The sequence below is a fragment of the Pleurodeles waltl genome, chromosome 8, assembly GCF_031143425.1.
Source record: "Pleurodeles waltl isolate 20211129_DDA chromosome 8, aPleWal1.hap1.20221129, whole genome shotgun sequence".
NCBI lineage: Eukaryota > Metazoa > Chordata > Amphibia > Caudata > Salamandridae > Pleurodeles > Pleurodeles waltl.
Window position 1 is genome coordinate 316,565,285 of NC_090447.1, and position 18,751 is coordinate 316,584,035.

An 18,751-nucleotide genomic window follows, 5' to 3' on the forward strand; every position below is an offset into this window, starting at 1 on the left:
CCTGTCTTATTCAGCAGCTAGAACAAATAATGCAACATTGTTTATTACAAACATGTTTTTCAAATTCAATACAATAGGACATTCAACATCATATCAGCAAACTAGGAAAAGGATTATGGTCAGAGGAAACAGAACAAACAAGTAATATTCCTCTACTGCTGCAAAATGAATCTTTCAGGCCTAATCAAGCTAAGAACGCCGAAATACACATTAATACATTAATAAAACCTATTGTGCACCTTACAATTCAATTCAAATATGCAAAACAAACATTTAATTGCAGACATTATTTATAACATGTTAGAGCAATTTTAAATGTGCATTTATTTTTCTGCACACATGTAATTCGCATTATTAAAATTCAATTAATTCAGTATAAGTACGATTAATTCATATCCATTTAATGCTTTCATTCTTAATATTCATCTCAATAAGAACACTCTATACATAAACTCATTTTAGTACTTCATTTATTATGAAGGCTAAATCTTTCATGCTAAAACATAGAGCTCAACCTGAATGGTGGCCACATGGTCCACTATAATTCAAACATGCACATTTTACATTTTTAAGTTATTTTCTCTATTAGGCCTTTACATGTAGGTTAATTAGTCACCGAATGCTAACTTCTATGCCACTAATATATTAATAACATTTGATCTCTCTCACTAATTTGTATTCATTGTTGAGCTATATGGTTCTCCTGAATGTTTGTTACATTAAAGTTTAGTAAAAAACGATGTTATGCATTTCTAAGCAGCAGAGAGTGTGTATGTACAATTATGATATAGTTATATGCCAAAGGTTGAATAACATTCATTACCAAGTTATTTATATTCTAGATTTGTGGCCTACCAGTATTCAGCTTCAACATAGACAGTCTAAAATATGCAGATATTTTGAAGGTACACCATTCCCATAGAAAGCAATAGGGGATGCACTACAGTGCTGAGGGACTAAAATATTAATCTCAAATGGATATCGACTACAACCCATAGACGTCAATGCACCACCAGAGTGGCCATGCAAAGTGACAGTATCACATATCTCTTTATTTCTCCTATCCCATTCTACAGTTAATCTACATATTGCACTTGTGTGTGGTCGACTGTGGGTGTAAAGAAGTACAGGAAAAATTTATCACTGCTATTGGATCCTGGTTGGTGATTTCTGGTAGATTGCATACCCCACGTTATGGTCCAATGTGAACATTGGGTCCCGTGCTCACTGTGCCACTGGATTCAAGCTAGCCTGGCTGATGAGGGGTGAAACTCCGAAACCGGTCCCAGGATGCTTGTTTCCGGTCCAGTGAGGACCTGGCTTGGCAGTTCGGTCTGGACTGTTCCCATGTGGAACAGGGTCAAGACTGATTTGCATATGGCTGGGTCCAAACTGGGGTGGCATGGTGAGCAAAAGAACAATGGATTAAACCCAGATCTATGACTGGGGGTGAGTGTTTGACAATGTTCAGCATTCCGTCCATCACTTGTTGTTTTTGCTTTGTCACCCTAAGTGGGAAGGGTATGCCCAGACGTGGGTCCCGTGCTCACTGTGCCACTGGATTCAAGCTAGCCTGGCTGATGAGGGGTGAAACTCCGAAACCGGTCCCAGGATGCTTGTTTCCGGTCCAGTGAGGACCTGGCTTGGCAGTTCGGTCTGGACTGTTCCCATGTGGAACAGGGTCAAGACTGATTTGCATATGGCTGGGTCCAAACTGGGGTGGCATGGTGAGCAAAAGAACGATGGATTAAACCCAGATCTATGACTGGGGGTGAGTGTTTGACAATGTTCAGCATTCCGTCCATCACTTGTTGTTTTTGCTTTGTCACCCTAAGTGGGAAGGGTATGCCCAGACGTGGGTCCCGTGCTCACTGTGCCACTGGATTCAAGCTAGCCTGGCTGATGAGGGGTGAAACTCCGAAACCGGTCCCAGGATGCTTGTTTCCGGTCCAGTGAGGACCTGGCTTGGCAGTTCGGTCTGGACTGTTCCCATGTGGAACAGGGTCAAGACTGATTTGCATATGGCTGGGTCCAAACTGGGGTGGCATGGTGAGCAAAAGAACGATGGATTAAACCCAGATCTATGATTGGGGGTGAGTGTTTGACAATGTTCAGCATTCCGTCCATCACTTGTTGTTTTTGCTTTGTCACCCTAAGTGGGAAGGGTATGCCCAGACGTGGGTCCCGTGCTCACTGTGCCACTGGATTCAAGCTAGCCTGGCTGATGAGGGGTGAAACTCCGAAACCGGTCCCAGGATGCTTGTTTCCGGTCCAGTGAGGACCTGGCTTGGCAGTTCGGTCTGGACTGTTCCCATGTGGAACAGGGTCAAGACTGATTTGCATATGGCTGGGTCCAAACTGGGGTGGCATGGTGAGCAAAAGAACGATGGATTAAACCCAGATCTATGACTGGGGGTGAGTGTTTGACAATGTTCAGCATTCCGTCCATCACTTGTTGTTTTTGCTTTGTCACCCTAAGTGGGAAGGGTATGCCCAGACGTGGGTCCCGTGCTCACTGTGCCACTGGATTCAAGCTAGCCTGGCTGATGAGGGGTGAAACTCCGAAACCGGTCCCAGGATGCTTGTTTCCGGTCCAGTGAGGACCTGGCTTGGCAGTTCGGTCTGGACTGTTCCCATGTGGAACAGGGTCAAGACTGATTTGCATATGGCTGGGTCCAAACTGGGGTGGCATGGTGAGCAAAAGAACGATGGATTAAACCCAGATCTATGACTGGGGGTGAGTGTTTGACAATGTTCAGCATTCCCTCCATCACTTGTTGTTTTTGCTTTGTCACCCTAAGTGGGAAGGGTATGCCCAGACGTGGGTCCCGTGCTCACTGTGCCACTGGATTCAAGCTAGCCTGGCTGATGAGGGGTGAAACTCCGAAACCGGTCCCAGGATGCTTGTTTCCGGTCCAGTGAGGACCTGGCTTGGCAGTTCGGTCTGGACTGTTCCCATGTGGAACAGGGTCAAGACTGATTTGCATATGGCTGGGTCCAAACTGGGGTGGCATGGTGAGCAAAAGAACGATGGATTAAACCCAGATCTATGACTGGGGGTGAGTGTTTGACAATGTTCAGCATTCCGTCCATCACTTGTTGTTTTTGCTTTGTCACCCTAAGTGGGAAGGGTATGCCCAGACGTGGGTCCCGTGCTCACTGTGCCACTGGATTCAAGCTAGCCTGGCTGATGAGGGGTGAAACTCCGAAACCGGTCCCAGGATGCTTGTTTCCGGTCCAGTGAGGACCTGGCTTGGCAGTTCGGTCTGGACTGTTCCCATGTGGAACAGGGTCAAGACTGATTTGCATATGGCTGGGTCCAAACTGGGGTGGCATGGTGAGCAAAAGAACGATGGATTAAACCCAGATCTATGACTGGGGGTGAGTGATTGACAATGTTCAGCATTCCATCCATCACTTGTTGTTTTTGCTTTGTCACCCTAAGTGGGAAGGGTATGCCCAGACGTGGGTCCCGTGCTCACTGTGCCACTGGATTCAAGCTAGCCTGGCTGATGAGGGGTGAAACTCCGAAACCGGTCCCAGGATGCTTGTTTCCGGTCCAGTGAGGACCTGGCTTGGCAGTTCGGTCTGGACTGTTCCCATGTGGAACAGGGTCAAGACTGATTTGCATATGGCTGGGTCCAAACTGGGGTGGCATGGTGAGCAAAAGAACGATGGATTAAACCCAGATCTATGACTGGGGGTGAGTGTTTGACAATGTTCAGCATTCCGTCCATCACTTGTTGTTTTTGCTTTGTCACCCTAAGTGGGAAGGGTATGCCCAGACGTGGGTCCCGTGCTCACTGTGCCACTGGATTCAAGCTAGCCTGGCTGATGAGGGGTGAAACTCCGAAACCGGTCCCAGGATGCTTGTTTCCGGTCCAGTGAGGACCTGGCTTGGCAGTTCGGTCTGGACTGTTCCCATGTGGAACAGGGTCAAGACTGATTTGCATATGGCTGGGTCCAAACTGGGGTGGCATGGTGAGCAAAAGAACGATGGATTAAACCCAGATCTATGATTGGGGGTGAGTGTTTGACAATGTTCAGCATTCCGTCCATCACTTGTTGTTTTTGCTTTGTCACCCTAAGTGGGAAGGGTATGCCCAGACGTGGGTCCCGTGCTCACTGTGCCACTGGATTCAAGCTAGCCTGGCTGATGAGGGGTGAAACTCCGAAACCGGTCCCAGGATGCTTGTTTCCGGTCCAGTGAGGACCTGGCTTGGCAGTTCGGTCTGGACTGTTCCCATGTGGAACAGGGTCAAGACTGATTTGCATATGGCTGGGTCCAAACTGGGGTGGCATGGTGAGCAAAAGAACGATGGATTAAACCCAGATCTATGACTGGGGGTGAGTGTTTGACAATGTTCAGCATTCCGTCCATCACTTGTTGTTTTTGCTTTGTCACCCTAAGTGGGAAGGGTATGCCCAGACGTGGGTCCCGTGCTCACTGTGCCACTGGATTCAAGCTAGCCTGGCTGATGAGGGGTGAAACTCCGAAACCGGTCCCAGGATGCTTGTTTCCGGTCCAGTGAGGACCTGGCTTGGCAGTTCGGTCTGGACTGTTCCCATGTGGAACAGGGTCAAGACTGATTTGCATATGGCTGGGTCCAAACTGGGGTGGCATGGTGAGCAAAAGAACGATGGATTAAACCCAGATCTATGACTGGGGGTGAGTGTTTGACAATGTTCAGCATTCCGTCCATCACTTGTTGTTTTAACGTTGGATTCCACCCTTTTTTACTTCTTAGATGTAGTAATGAAGAGCCTTATTAAGAACATTGTTTTCTTTCAAATTTGCTGATGACCATTCTCCATATCTATGGTTTTGCCTGACATATTCGCCAACCACAGAAGCAGAGTTAGGTCCATCAGTTGTGCTTCCATCCACCACTGGTAGCTCAATCTCCCCCCATTGGCAGTAATATGCCCTTGGGGGTGATGGAACTCTCTTTGTCATATTTAAATTTGTCTGCCACCATTGTGTGACGCTGAAGTTGTTGTGACAGGAGCTGGCAATGGCAGAAAGGTAAACATCCATAAAAAATGTATAAACACTAAACTAATTTAGATCCACCAATTCTGAACACCTGCTGCACCTCCTACAAAATCAAGGTTTCACAAACCAAACCATTTACCATGCACAACCCAGGACTGGGGTGTTCTGCATTAGAACCTATGGCAGGCAGGAGCAACCCACACATTTCTGAGAATGAGCAACTTATAATGATGAATGAAACTATGAAGTAGAACAGCAGTTGTTTGGTGCATAGGTGCAGAGCACAACCATGAGTCAGTGTAGGCAAATGGGGCCCAGTACAGTGGACATGGTAAATGCTGTGTCCAGTTTGCAGTGTTCCCAGGATGCAGGAGGTAGAATGACTTGCAGATAAGAGCCCATTCCATCTATACCCACACTAACATGGCCATTGTGGTGGGCCTTATGGCTGCATTTCGTGGGCCAAAGAATATGAAGCAAAGAATCTGACACAGCTTAAAGTTGTTTTGAATACAAATAATGTATTTAATGTTTTTTTTAAACAATGCAGTGCTTATTATTAATAATGAAAGCATTGGAATGTGGTTCTGGATTTTATTGGTTTTCAATGTTGAATCCCAACATGAGATTACTGCTTTATTTAGGTAGTGACACATTGACAATGCCAATAGACTTGCTTTGTATGTTGATATGGTCACTCCTTGACAAAGCTAATAGGCCTGCCTTTTATATATTATGGTGGTGACCTTTAACAAAACGAGTAGGCTTGTCATACTTAAAATGGCACCCCTCTCATATTGTGATGGTGCATCCGGTATCAGTGGGAAGATTGTTATTATGGTAGCCATGACCTGCTTAGGGTCAAATTTGATTTGAGGGTAGCAGTAACAGTATTTAAGTGTACCAGATGCACATATTTGTAATTTGTTGGGTAGTATTTTATAGTGTATGTGTAATAAATGTGTTTTCCCTTTTAAAAGAATAAACACTAATTGAACAATAATTTATTGAGTGTTGATGTTGCGTGTCAGTAAATAGAGATTCACTCCACTGAGTAGGCCTTGACCTGCTCTGCTTTGCTACCCTGAGAGAGAAATGTGCTACAATGGACTATGTGGTTCTCGTGGTTCCCAGTAAGGACAAAATTGTGGACTTGTTACTTGTATTAAGATCTTACTTTACATTAAAAGAAACCCTAGACACCCACTGAAAAAACAAAGGTTAAAGTTATGTTATAGTTAGGTTTAGTAATAATATCTTACTTTACATTAAAAAAGCTGACAAATTCACTGAAAAAAAACAAAAGTTAAAGTTATAATTAGGTGAAAATGTCAGATAGGAATACAGTTTCAAACTAAAAAAGACACTGTAATTCACCAGTTATATTTTATTTAGTTAATTATAACTTGCACCTCCTGCCATACACTGCTTGTGACCTCACATATTACATGACACGTGAGATTTAGTGACATATGTTATGACATCACTGATAATGTCCCAAATTATATAATTGATGAGATGACTGATGACATCACTGATGGCATCACCCACGGATCTACTGTTCAATTTACTCTACAGCCTTTGAAATATGTAAAAAAGTACTAAATGGTGCAGAGTCATGTGAGGCATAAATTACATTTGTGTGTATATAAAATGTTTCACTGTATCCCACTCCTTCTAGGCACACTAGCCCCTTTAGGGTGCCAAGTCTCGACTATGCACATCCCTCACCCAGTGGATACATTTTCGTGGAGAGTTCCTACCTTCTGATACTCTAGGTTGATTAAGTACCAAAGTTCCTAACGTGGACATCCTTCACCCTGTGCACAACTCTTCACCTATCATGGGAGAGCCCAGTCCCTCAAGACACCAAGCCCTATTAGGTGATCAAGCCCTATACTATACAGACCTTCTCCATGTATACAGCTCTTAGTGGGGAGGCCATTTCTTCTAGGCACCAAAGCCACATTAGCTGGCCAAGCTCCTACTATGCATAACTTTTGCCCTGTGCTCAGCTCATCATGGAGTGGTCACTCCCTCCAGACACCCAAGCGTATTAGGTCACTAAGCAACTGGGAAGATGGGTACTCTGAGCAAAAAGATGTGGAAAGGGGATGCTGTACTTATGCAGCTGCCTCTCTTGTTAACTATCTTTAGCCCTCTTAAAAATACATTATGCCTCTAATGACTAAAACCCATACCTCCCTTCACATTTTTAACCCACTGATTTCATGCCTTCATTAACATCTCAATGCTCAAGTACTATCGCCTGCTTTCCAGACTTTAAATTCAGAGGCTCCAAGGCTCAAAGCAAGAAGTCTACATTTACGGGGACATGGACCTCAGCTGTGGCCAAACATTGAAGCAGTGCTCTATGTGGCATATTTATGGGGACTTGGAGTAGGGCAGTGCAGCAAGCTATCCTGCTGCACTGTCCTACGTCAAAGTGAAAGGGTAGGAATGCACAGTAGTAATGCTGCTTTGGCAGCCTAGCCCCAACCCGGTGTCCCTTTCACCACTGTGTCTGGATGCCTCTGTTGCAAGCAGGATTGTTTTTGCGCAGGAAGGGGCACTTCCCTGCTCAAAAACATGAGAAAGAGGAAAAACATGGAGAAATAAATATATTTTTCCTGTTTGCGCCTCAGGAGGCGTAAGGTTTTGGTAGTGCCCCAGGTTTACATGACTTTGTAAATCTGGAGTAACATCAAAATCCATTGGTGTTGCATGGAAAAACCCACTGCAATGCCCATGAAACACCTCCCTGGTGCAGGGTAGACGTCCCAGCGACTTGCGCTGTCTTGCCTTACTCCATATCTTTGAGGCCATTCAAAGCCATGCAAAGTGGCTTTGCGTGGCCTCATACATATGGTTCTGCAGACTGTGCTGCCGAAGCATAAAAAAAGTGATGCTCCGGCCGCATACGGGGCTCGTAAATACGTCCCTATAACTTTAGATCCTATCAATAACATGGGACGTAAGTTAAGGGGTGAAAAGTTGTAAAGTCAGGCAACTCACAACTTTGTGTTGTTTCTAAACTTTTCAAACTTTGTAAAATGCAAAGCTTATGAAGTTCTTTTAAAAAACAAAAAGCTGGCCTCAGCTTAGAGCCCTCCATATCAGACCTCTTACCTCAGGTCTTGGATGTCCAGCCTTCACACACAACATTTTTTTTAGCCTAGGATGTCCTGCATTGGACATTCAGCATCAGAAAAATCATCAAACTTGGAAGGCCAGAAGGAATAAACTTTACCTTCAGTAAAGTTTGGAAACTTAGGACCTTATGGAGAACTTGGCAGACTGGTTACTCTGTCACAACAGTGCGGGATGTTCTATCTGCTGAAATCTAAATCCCATTATTCTCTATGGGATTTAGATTTTAGCAAGTAGGATACCCATCAGCTGAGTTCTAAATCAAGCCCTTAATCTGCATTGCAAAGTTTGGAGTTTCCTAATTCTGCCCAGGTTTGTAAGTGACGTTTTAATTTAATTTGCAACCTGTTTAAAATAACTTTATACAAATCTTGGAACATATTCATCAAGAAGATTTTGGGAAATCAGCATTCCATGTGTTTTAAATATTTAAGGGCTGCAACAGTGGTGAAAACTAAACAGAATTTAAATGTCATTTTACAGGGGAAGTTGGGAAGGTCCCACAATGAATTTCACTGTGATAACAACTCTTTGATGTTGCTTGCATGGTTCCTTCCTTTTGGATGCTACAGAGTTCAGCATTGCTACAGGTACAGATAAAAGTCAAGCTGTCGTAGTTGGACTCTTGCTCTGGGCAAGAGTGCTGGTTTAAGGATGACAGTACTTATATTTGTAGGGGACTCTGCCTATCCTACAGAAAGTCGCAACTGTAGTCCCAACCCTTCCCACTCACTAGCAGTACCTCTCCAAAACCCAAACAGTTAAAGGTGATTTGTGGCAGCCTTTACGCATGGACTTAGAAGTATGACATCTCAGGGAGTGTTGTGGTTAAACTGAGATTACCCCTTTCTCACAGATGCATCATGTCTCAACCAAACACAGGCAATAACGAAGATGCAGTAATGTTTCAATAGTTTTTATTTAATACAATCTGCAATCTGTGGTAAATCACAAGGGCTGCAATGATTATGATAATGAACAGTGCAAAAGGTAGAATTGTAAAGACAAGAGTCATATTATGGAGACCTCCACCATCTTGCAATAACATGGAAAGACATAGAGTGTATGATATGTCCTAATACCCTATCATAATAGGCCTAACCGTCTACCTAGAGGAGAGCTGGGTATGTTAAACCTAATCTGCCAATGCCATGTCCCTGGAAGGAGCCCAGACTCTGTAGGAACACGAAGTCCGGGTCAGTGTCTAGGCGATGTGCAGCATCAATAGCAACAATGGTATCTGGTCGGAATCTCTCTGATCATCTGTCTAAAGTGTGATGTATTTATACAGATCTACTTGGACCCCTAACATAGGTTGTTCCCAAACAATAGATAACACGGCATGCTTGGGACGGTAATTAATATAAACAATTTCCTCAAAAGAGTGAAGAGGGAAAGTACCTAATGTGAACACCTACAGTTTGTTTGTCTTTGTCGCTTGATTTGACGTCTTAGGGGGTGGCACTGATAACATAAAGCTAAACAAATGGCCTAACTATAAACAAGGCAGCCATTTTAGAAGAATTAATTAAATAAATGGGCTAAGACAGAGTAAGCTAAGTAGGTTAAAAGTCACTAAGTGACGGTGGCACGAGTCTGCAAGCCAAAGGCTAAGCTAACTCCTGTTATCCCATTAAAACAAACTAGGATTCACTACAAAGCTTCATGTTATTAAACAGTTAAGAGACTGACTTATTTTAATATACACTAGAAAGTCAAATCACCTCCTTAACATAAATGTACTTCTCTGCAAGTAAGCTGTACTTTCCAGCGACTATACCGCAAATGTAGACATGGCTGATATGCATTAAAAGAGAAGGTGTCAGCACTTCTCACATAGAGCACATTGTAATAAATAAAAAGGGAGTGCTATTGTTAAGCAATTTGCAAAAAAACAATGTGGATCAAGTAGTAATGGTTAGGCCTTAGTTGATTGTTGAATCTTACAGTAAGATCCCTTTTTGAAAATAAAGTACAAAATAGTGCTTTCAAATAAGATTGGGCCACATGTATTTGCCAAAACATGATAAGCTATAAATGTAACTTAAAATCTCCAATCATATTTGTCTCATGCACTAGCTCGCTCCTTTAGGCTCTCTCTTACTTTCTATTTTCTCTCCACATCTCCTAAACTCTGTCCCCAATGTCTCTCTCCACCTTTCCCCGCAATCCCTTTCTGTTTGCTACTGCATCTATCTTCCCATTCTGGTCTCCTGTTTTTCTCTCTTTCGCTTTTCTGTTTACTCATCTTTATTTTAATTTCTCTTCTTTCTCTTAATCACTATATTGTCTCTTCTATCTTCTCTGCACTTCTCAACATGTTATTCTCCCTCTCCAGCCATCTCTCTAGCACTCTTCTCAATAGACAATGTATGGCAACTGAAACTTGATCTTGGCTGCACATGACCAATAGCAGCATCTGCCACCTCTTTTTGACCACTGTGCTGTTCGCTGTTCCCCAGTTCCAGAAGCCCACTATCTTGGAGAGCTTTTGGAACTGGAAAGTCCTCTAGGATCATGGAACAAAGAAGTTAGTGCAATTTGGCCATCATATCGCTGAAGCTTATTGTTAATTCTCGTTGGACAGGGCATCATGCTGTGTGGGTTTTGTGGGTTTTAACTGCTTTAGGGCAAATGACGACCTGTTGACATGCACCATATTACATTTACTCTGAGATGGAAGCCAGAGGAGGGTAGTCCTCAGTACTGGAAAATAAAAATAACAAATGTTTCTGTTAAAAGCACCAGAAACATTTGTTTAAAAAAATCAAATTTGGCACACAAGGGAAATGCTTCCCACAACTCCTGAGTTTGAGTTTTTGTTTCACTGTATTGGTCAGCAAGATGTGTACACTAACTATACACAACAACACAAAGTGAAAAAAGACTACGCTAATGGATCCACACAACATTTTTACCCTTCTCTTGATAAAAATAGTACCCCACTTGTGTGATTGAGCTATCCCCTGTGAAAGAAGAGGCTTCCTAAGCCTCCTAAGACACAAAGAAATATCAAGATTTTTAATTGAAAATAAACCAATTCCAGCAGCGCAGGTAGCTGAGGTATTTATGCCACAGCTTACTCAGCACCCAGGGAAATCTACCAGTCCTAGATATTTCTGAAACGAGGCACCTTTGGTAATCTGGGTGGTGCGGCTTGCATGGAACCCAAAATCCTTTCTTACCCATTACACCCTGCAAAAACCAAACTTCAGCTAAATCACAGGCTTTCCTCATATTTTAGTAAAGGAAAACTCCAGCCTGTCTGTGAGGAGCCATAAAATTCCTACAACCCAGCATTACCAACCTTCTCCTGATAAAATTTCTACCAGAAATGTTCACCAAGTATTATGCTTTTAGTACATTAAGTAGAACCTCATAATAGCAGTTAATTTGCTATGGCCTTATGTTCAATAAATATTCAATACATTTGAAAACACACATTCATACTACACAGACTTTACATTAAGAAGAAAGTGTTAGTTGCTGTTTTGCTAAGATTTCTGGAGGTGAATTATAACACAAATGCTTTCAGCCTCAGATTCCCTGAGTATGGTTTCCACAATATTTGCTACAAGGAGATTAATCCTCAACACATTAACTAACAAATAATTGAGGAAGATATTGTGCACCTATAGAAAATGTGCTCTCAGCTTCTTGGGCACCTTTGACAGCCTCTATGAGAAAACCATGGCAGAAAACAGTTTTTTCTTAAACATTGTTTATCATATCCCAGCAAAGAGTCAGTATTTTTCACAGAATAAAATCACCGGAGAACTCACCAGAATCCCTAAAATGAGTATAACACCACCAACAAATGATTTATATTGTGACTCAAATCTGTTATCACCTTTTATATGTGCTCCATTTGTGACCCACTATTAGCCCTATCAGCATTCGGGTGGTCCCCCCGCAAATGTTTTGTGTAATACTTCCATATTTTTCTGATCTCATTTTTGTTGACCTTAGTACCATTTATTATTTCTAACCCGTGCTAAAGTGTGCATGCTCACTTTTCAAAACATTGTAACTTTGGCTTATCCCCAATGGCATATTTAATTTTCTTGTAAGTCCCTAGTAAAGTGACACTGCATGTGCCCAGGGCCTATAGATTAAATGCTACCAGTGGGTTTGCAGCACTGACTGTGCCATCAACTTAAGTAACTCTTTTAAACATGTCTCAGGCCTGCCATTGCAGCCTGTGTGTGCAGTTTTAAAGTGCCATTTCACACTGGCAAAATAAACCTTTTGCCAGGCCCAAACCTTCAATTTTAAGTCACTACTATGTTAGACTCTGGACAGCTCAAAATATGCTTATAAAGTAGGGCACATATGTGTAAGTTTAACAGGTCCTGATAGTGAAAAAACTCTTAAATTTGTTTTTCACTATTGCAATGCCTACCACTCCCACCAGATAACATTGGAGTTACCTTAATACATTTAATAACTGTAACTTTTGGAGTTACCTTATTGCATTTAATAAGCTGTAACGTACAAATGGGAGTAGATAACAGCTCATGTTTGGTGCCTTTGGAATTGTAATGAAAAATCCTCTTTTATGCTGAAGTCAGATTTGTGACTAGAATTTTGGAAATGGCACTTTTAGAAAGTGTATATTTTCCTGCCTTAGCCATTTAGTGCCTGCAGCCTGTCTCTGGGTCAGATGACTGGGTTTAATTGTCAGTGGGACATTGTGTATTCCTCCTAGACAGCTCCCCACAATAGAAAGTTTAGGTGTGCCTGGATGGGCCATCCCTAGCAAGATGGGAGGGTGGAGTTAGGCACAGCCCCACTTACACCTGAATAGCCTGTGACATGCCTTCACACAAAGGATTGCACCTCGTGTAGTTAGTCTGGAGCCAGGGCAGGGGAGGCAAGAAACCTGTGCACTTCAAAAGGAAACCTCTAGAAGCTTCCCCCATTTAAAAGGAGGCACCATGTATAAATATTGGACCCCAGACACCCACTCTTCAGTACCCTTCTAAACCTGTGGAAGACTCTGCCAGGAAGAAGGGCTGCTGTGGTGCTGAAAGTTCTGTCACTCTGCTGGGCTACTGCCCTGAAGGACTGCTGTCTGCTTTGCTGACCTGCTCCCTGCTGAACTCTTCCCTGGGTGAAAAGGTCTAGACCTGTAACCTGGACTCTGCAACTGTGAGTCCTATCTCACAAGTGGTGCCACTACAGTCCTGGACTCTTGAAGTTGGGCCTGAAAGTGCTTGGTGAGCCCATCTGTGGATCTGGTAGAACTAACTCATACCTTCTGCTGCAGGCTGCAACCCGAGCAGAATGGATGCATCCCCTCTGCTGCAGGGATTCTTACAGTGCAAGGACTGCACATCAACCTTGCAGCCCACATGGAATTGCCGCTGCATGATGCATCACCGATGTAGGCCATCACAAACGTCTCTTTGAGGGCAGCCTCAATGCAGGACTTTGCATTGCAAGCCCCACAGTGTCATTGCAACCAGCTGGTGTGCAACACATCCTCCACGCAGGACTACACACCACAAGCTTCCCATGTGGACGACCTCCTTAATTACAATGCAGAACTTTGCATTGCAGCCTTGCTGCTCCTTAGAACTGATGCATTACCTCGGAAGCACAACGCATCCTGTACACCGGACTCTGCAACTCTTCACAACCAGGATTTAAGGTACTCTTGTTCAGTGGGACTAGCTGGGTACCTGTAGCCGGCCTGCGCTCCATTGCAATCAGCCTGAACTTGTGATTTTGTCCTGGTCTAGCAAGACCAGATATTCACCGTTGGTGTTTAGTGTTTTTTTGGTGCTATTTTCACTTAAATCTTAAAAATTGCATAATTCTGGTTCTATTGATTCAAGTTTTCTCATTTTAGTTTTGTTTTATGTATTAAAAATGACTCCATTTTAGTATTTTTATAATCTGGTGTGGGATCATTTTGGTGTAATTTTTCAGTTTTATTACTCATTGAAATGTTGCACAAACATATTACTCATTGTATCTAAGCTAAGCCTGACTCCTCTGTGCCAAGCTACCAGAAGGTTGAGGTTAATTTAGAGATTGCTTGTGACTTCCCCTGACAAAGATTGCCAATTTCTTACACTCTCAAAAACAGCTTTTCGGTACAATGTTTTTCCATAGGGACTATGAACCTGAGTCCTGTGATGGCTGCCACAACATGTAGTCCATTTTGTGGCCAGCCAAACAGGAAGGCAGGCATGAGGTACCCCTCGTGCCCAAAGGGGTTCAGGTGTGCTCACTCTACCCCTTATATTTTTTTAAATAATTTTCAGAACGCAGAGACCATGTCACTGAGTCCATTAATTGCTGACACCTTAAATTGATAATGCTTTGACTGGCCAATCAGGATTGATGAGTCCCCTCTAAATTGGAAACTCAGACCATATCTGAACACAAACAATCCAGATATACAAACTTTTTAAACCCTTCTTACCCAAGCAGAGCTCCTCTTTACAGCTAATTATTTGAAAATGGATGAACTGATATATATGAAATCAAGGTGAAGTTCTAACTGTTTGCCAAATGTTGTGTAATTCAGTTCAACAATTTTCTCTGTATTGGAGAGTGAAATTTCCTATGGCAAATCACACTTTTGAAACCTTTCCCTTTTCTTGCCACCTGCTTCACAGACCAGTGTGAAACATTCCATGCTAGAGCTGAGGTTGAAAAACTTTTTTTGGAAAACCCTTACCTAACTATAACTACTTCACAAAGACATGAAAGGGTCACTAAACACTGGCATAATGAGCTGCGGACCAGGGAGAGAAATCCACACACAAAAACAAAACATGCAAGCCCAAAGGTTTCTTTAGACTTAATCTATATCATATTATGTTGGAGCCATATATGTCACCAATACACACTACTTTGATTGAGCTACAAAAATATATTTATTATATCATACTATCATTTAGTGCATACAACCAATATATTCTTCATTTTTGTTAATTTCATGCCACATATCATAAATTTCTAAGTGTCTACACTGCATCACAACAATTAACAAAATCATAATAAGGAACTCTCTGGGTTTCTTACATCACCCTAATAAAAATCAATTCTCACTCACCATCATGTCCCAAACGGACTACATCCATACATCATACATACTTCACACTCTACAAATAAAAACATACAGCAAATACAGGTCCAACAGCGTCACTGAAAATTTAACAATATAGCTGTTGATTTCATAGTATGTTAATAACAACCCCACACATCAACTACTTAATGTACATGGTTTACGGATTGCTATATGCTCAATAATTGCATATACAGGATCAAATAATGAAGCCTTCTATATTCATAGATGGTATAACAAACATGAATAGCACAGGCTCAAAGTATTGTGTTCAAGAATTTTAATTAGTTGTGATCTTCCAGAGTCTTTGACTAGCGCTGACACATGTTTTGGTGAAAGCCGCAAGGTCTGCTGGCCACCTTCCTCAGGGCACAGTCACTTTCATACAAGTAAAATGGTATGAAGAAGGAACCCAGAACAAGGTACTCTAGGTACTACAAAGGGTGGAAAGCAAGGACCCAAAAATGAGGAATAAATATAATATTAACCTGACAAAAATGCAGACTAATGAAAGTAGCCAAAGAGGATCTCAGAGATGGTAACAACTTGTGGGATAAATCCACATGCCAATGTAAAACACCAGAAAGACCTGAAGAGGTGAAAAGGACTTCCCAAAGATAAACAGCCAACATTCAAAGTGCCAGGAAGTAGAATCTTCCACCATGTAAGGGCTCACATGTAAAGGCTCACACTAATACTTACCAATAAGCACATGTACTCTGACACACAGTTATAAGGAGACCAATGCTCTAGATACTCAAAATTTCCAGATTACTTAGTTATTGCCATGGAAATGACTTCACTCGTAGGTTATGTGGCACGAAATCAAATGAATTCAGCCAACAATTGCAAAATGTGCTCATACATATGAACATCCAAGAGCACAACTCACCCAATTTGGTGACTGTCCTAATGAGAGGCTATAAATAGTCTACCCATTTACATAACTGTTCAAAAAGACTACAGATATTAAATGTTTTGAGACGGAGCATGAAAGTTGACCCCTAGCTACCTTAAAAAGAACCTGTTGTAGTCATAGGAACCTAACACACCAGCTATGGCCAGCTCAAAAATGGGCTCTCAAATTCAAATGTCACAGTGTGCATGATCCTCAGTATGTCTCCTTAAGAGAAATTCATTAAAGTACAAGCGTGGTATTAAACTCTTCACATAAACATAATCAAATATATCTACCAACAAGTCGGGGGACATATGAGCCAGGGTGGGTACTAGAGATCAAATTATGGTGTCATGTCATGTACTTACCTAACAGCCAGCATGCACCCCACCTCTCTCTACAGGTAACCACTTCTTAAAGCTTCAGCTCACACTGACACAGAGCCCCAAGGAGGGGATAAGGTAAAAAAAAGCTCTATATATAAGTCTGCACAGGTCATATGACTGCACTTCAGGGGAAGAATAAGGAAGACAGCCTATCTGGCCAATAGGCATCATATACAGCTACTAAAGGCTACTGGGTTCAGCCTTCTACACGCTACTGCAGGCACCATAATGGAAAGATATCCTCAGCAATACATCTGAAGAAAAGCAATCACATAAAAAATAAGTTAGAGCAGTTGCTTTTTAGAAAAGAGCAAAAAGAAACAGAAAAGTACAACACACAAAAATATATAATGCGCAGCAAAGAATGGATTCATAGACTCATGGGCTCAACCTCAACAAGAAAAGGTCCATAGATGTATTCAAAATGTGGTCCATCCATAGGTCCCTTTACAAGTAGTTAAAGGATCTCAACATATAGAAGTTCTAGAATTGGCCAATAGTATTTTCCCATGGAAAGCCTTTCTCATAGGTCCTGAGGGTAATGATCCAGTACACTTCTCTTTCTTTACCTTTTAAATTAGTATCTTGCCCCTTGATGAGTAGTATTTTTTCCAAAATGATTCATCTTAGATGCTGTTCTGTATGTCCTGCTTGAATCCAGTGTTGGACAGGGGTGCTGAACTCTTATAGTTTCTGATAGCGAACTTCTGTTTGCTGAAACGTACCTGAAATTATCTACTGGTTTCTCCAATATATCCAAGTCCGCAAGGGCATGAAAGCAAATACGTCACATTTGCTGTTGTGCAACTTGTCATGCTATTCAGATCAACATTTTGTATCCCACAGTAATCTGCTTCGCAACTATGGTTCCTTCACATGTGGGAAATGTGCCACCCTTGTACTTCCCACAAGGGTGTCCTGTGATACATTCCTACATTCCTGACTGTGCTTCCATTGTATCTTGAAACTTGAATAGGCCAGAATGCTCCTTTGGTTCTGGTTTGTTTTGAAAGCGAACATTGGTCTACCAAGGGCACCCTCCTCTGGGTTGGTATTAAGGATCTGCCATTGTGAGTTGATTATTTGCCTCACTTTCTGATCTACATGGGAGTGACATACTACGCACACTAATCTGTCATCTTGTTCTTTGCCTCTGTTTCGAAAATTACTTTATTTATTGTAATATCTTGCTCGTTTAAGCGAATCCCTCACCAAATGTTTGGGGGTAGACATGTGCACGAAGCTTCCACTTAAGGATCTCTGCATTCTTTAGAAAATCCTGAATCTCGGTGCAATTCCAGCGTAGTCAGAGAAATTGGCTAACTGTTCTTCTAACAGCAGGGATAGTAACTATCGAAATGCAGAAGCGTATTCCTCACATTAAGTTTACTGTATAAAGAGATTACTAAACGTTGATCTTGGTGCTTGATCAAAATATTGAGGAATGCTATTTGTTCACAATTGTTGAGGACACAAATTTAACCATAAACAGAATTCTGCAAATTGTTCCTCTTCTCCACCCCAAATAAAAAAGATGTCATCTATATATCTGGACCAATATTTCACATTCTCAAAGAATGGAGCCCGATCATTGTAGATGTATCTCTCCCCAAACTCTCCCTTATAGAGATTGGCCACACTTGGGGCACAGGCTGCCCCCATGCTGACTGCTTTAGTTTGTTGCAATATATCTCCATCAAATTCAAAAAAGTTCTCATAGAAAACTATTTCAAGGCACTTATTTATAAATTCATGATACATGCCATCTCCAATCTTTAGGAGGATTTCCTTGACCATATGCAAAGCTTGTTGTTGAGGTATATTCAAATTGAGAGCCTCTATATTCATGGTCACAAGTATTTCTCTTTGAGGGTTGTATTTTTTGCTTCCAGTTTAGCAATAATGTGCCCTGTGTCCTTAATGTAGAATGGTAACTGACTTACCAAAGGTCTGAGGAACACATCCACATATTTGGAAAGTGGGTCTGTAGCCACACCGATGGTAGAAACAATAGAGCGTAATGGAGGGTCCTCCACATTTTTAGGTGTCTTAGGGGCACAAAAGATAACTGGGAGGCATGTATTTGCTCGGTTCATGTACTCAATTTTTTTTTTACATATGATCCCTTTATTTATAGTTTCCTGACTTGTAGTCAGGATTTGTTGGATGACTCTTTTCTCAGGGTCTCCTTGTACTTTCCTTTAATGTTCTGGTATTTGCAACATGGATTTCATTTTTGC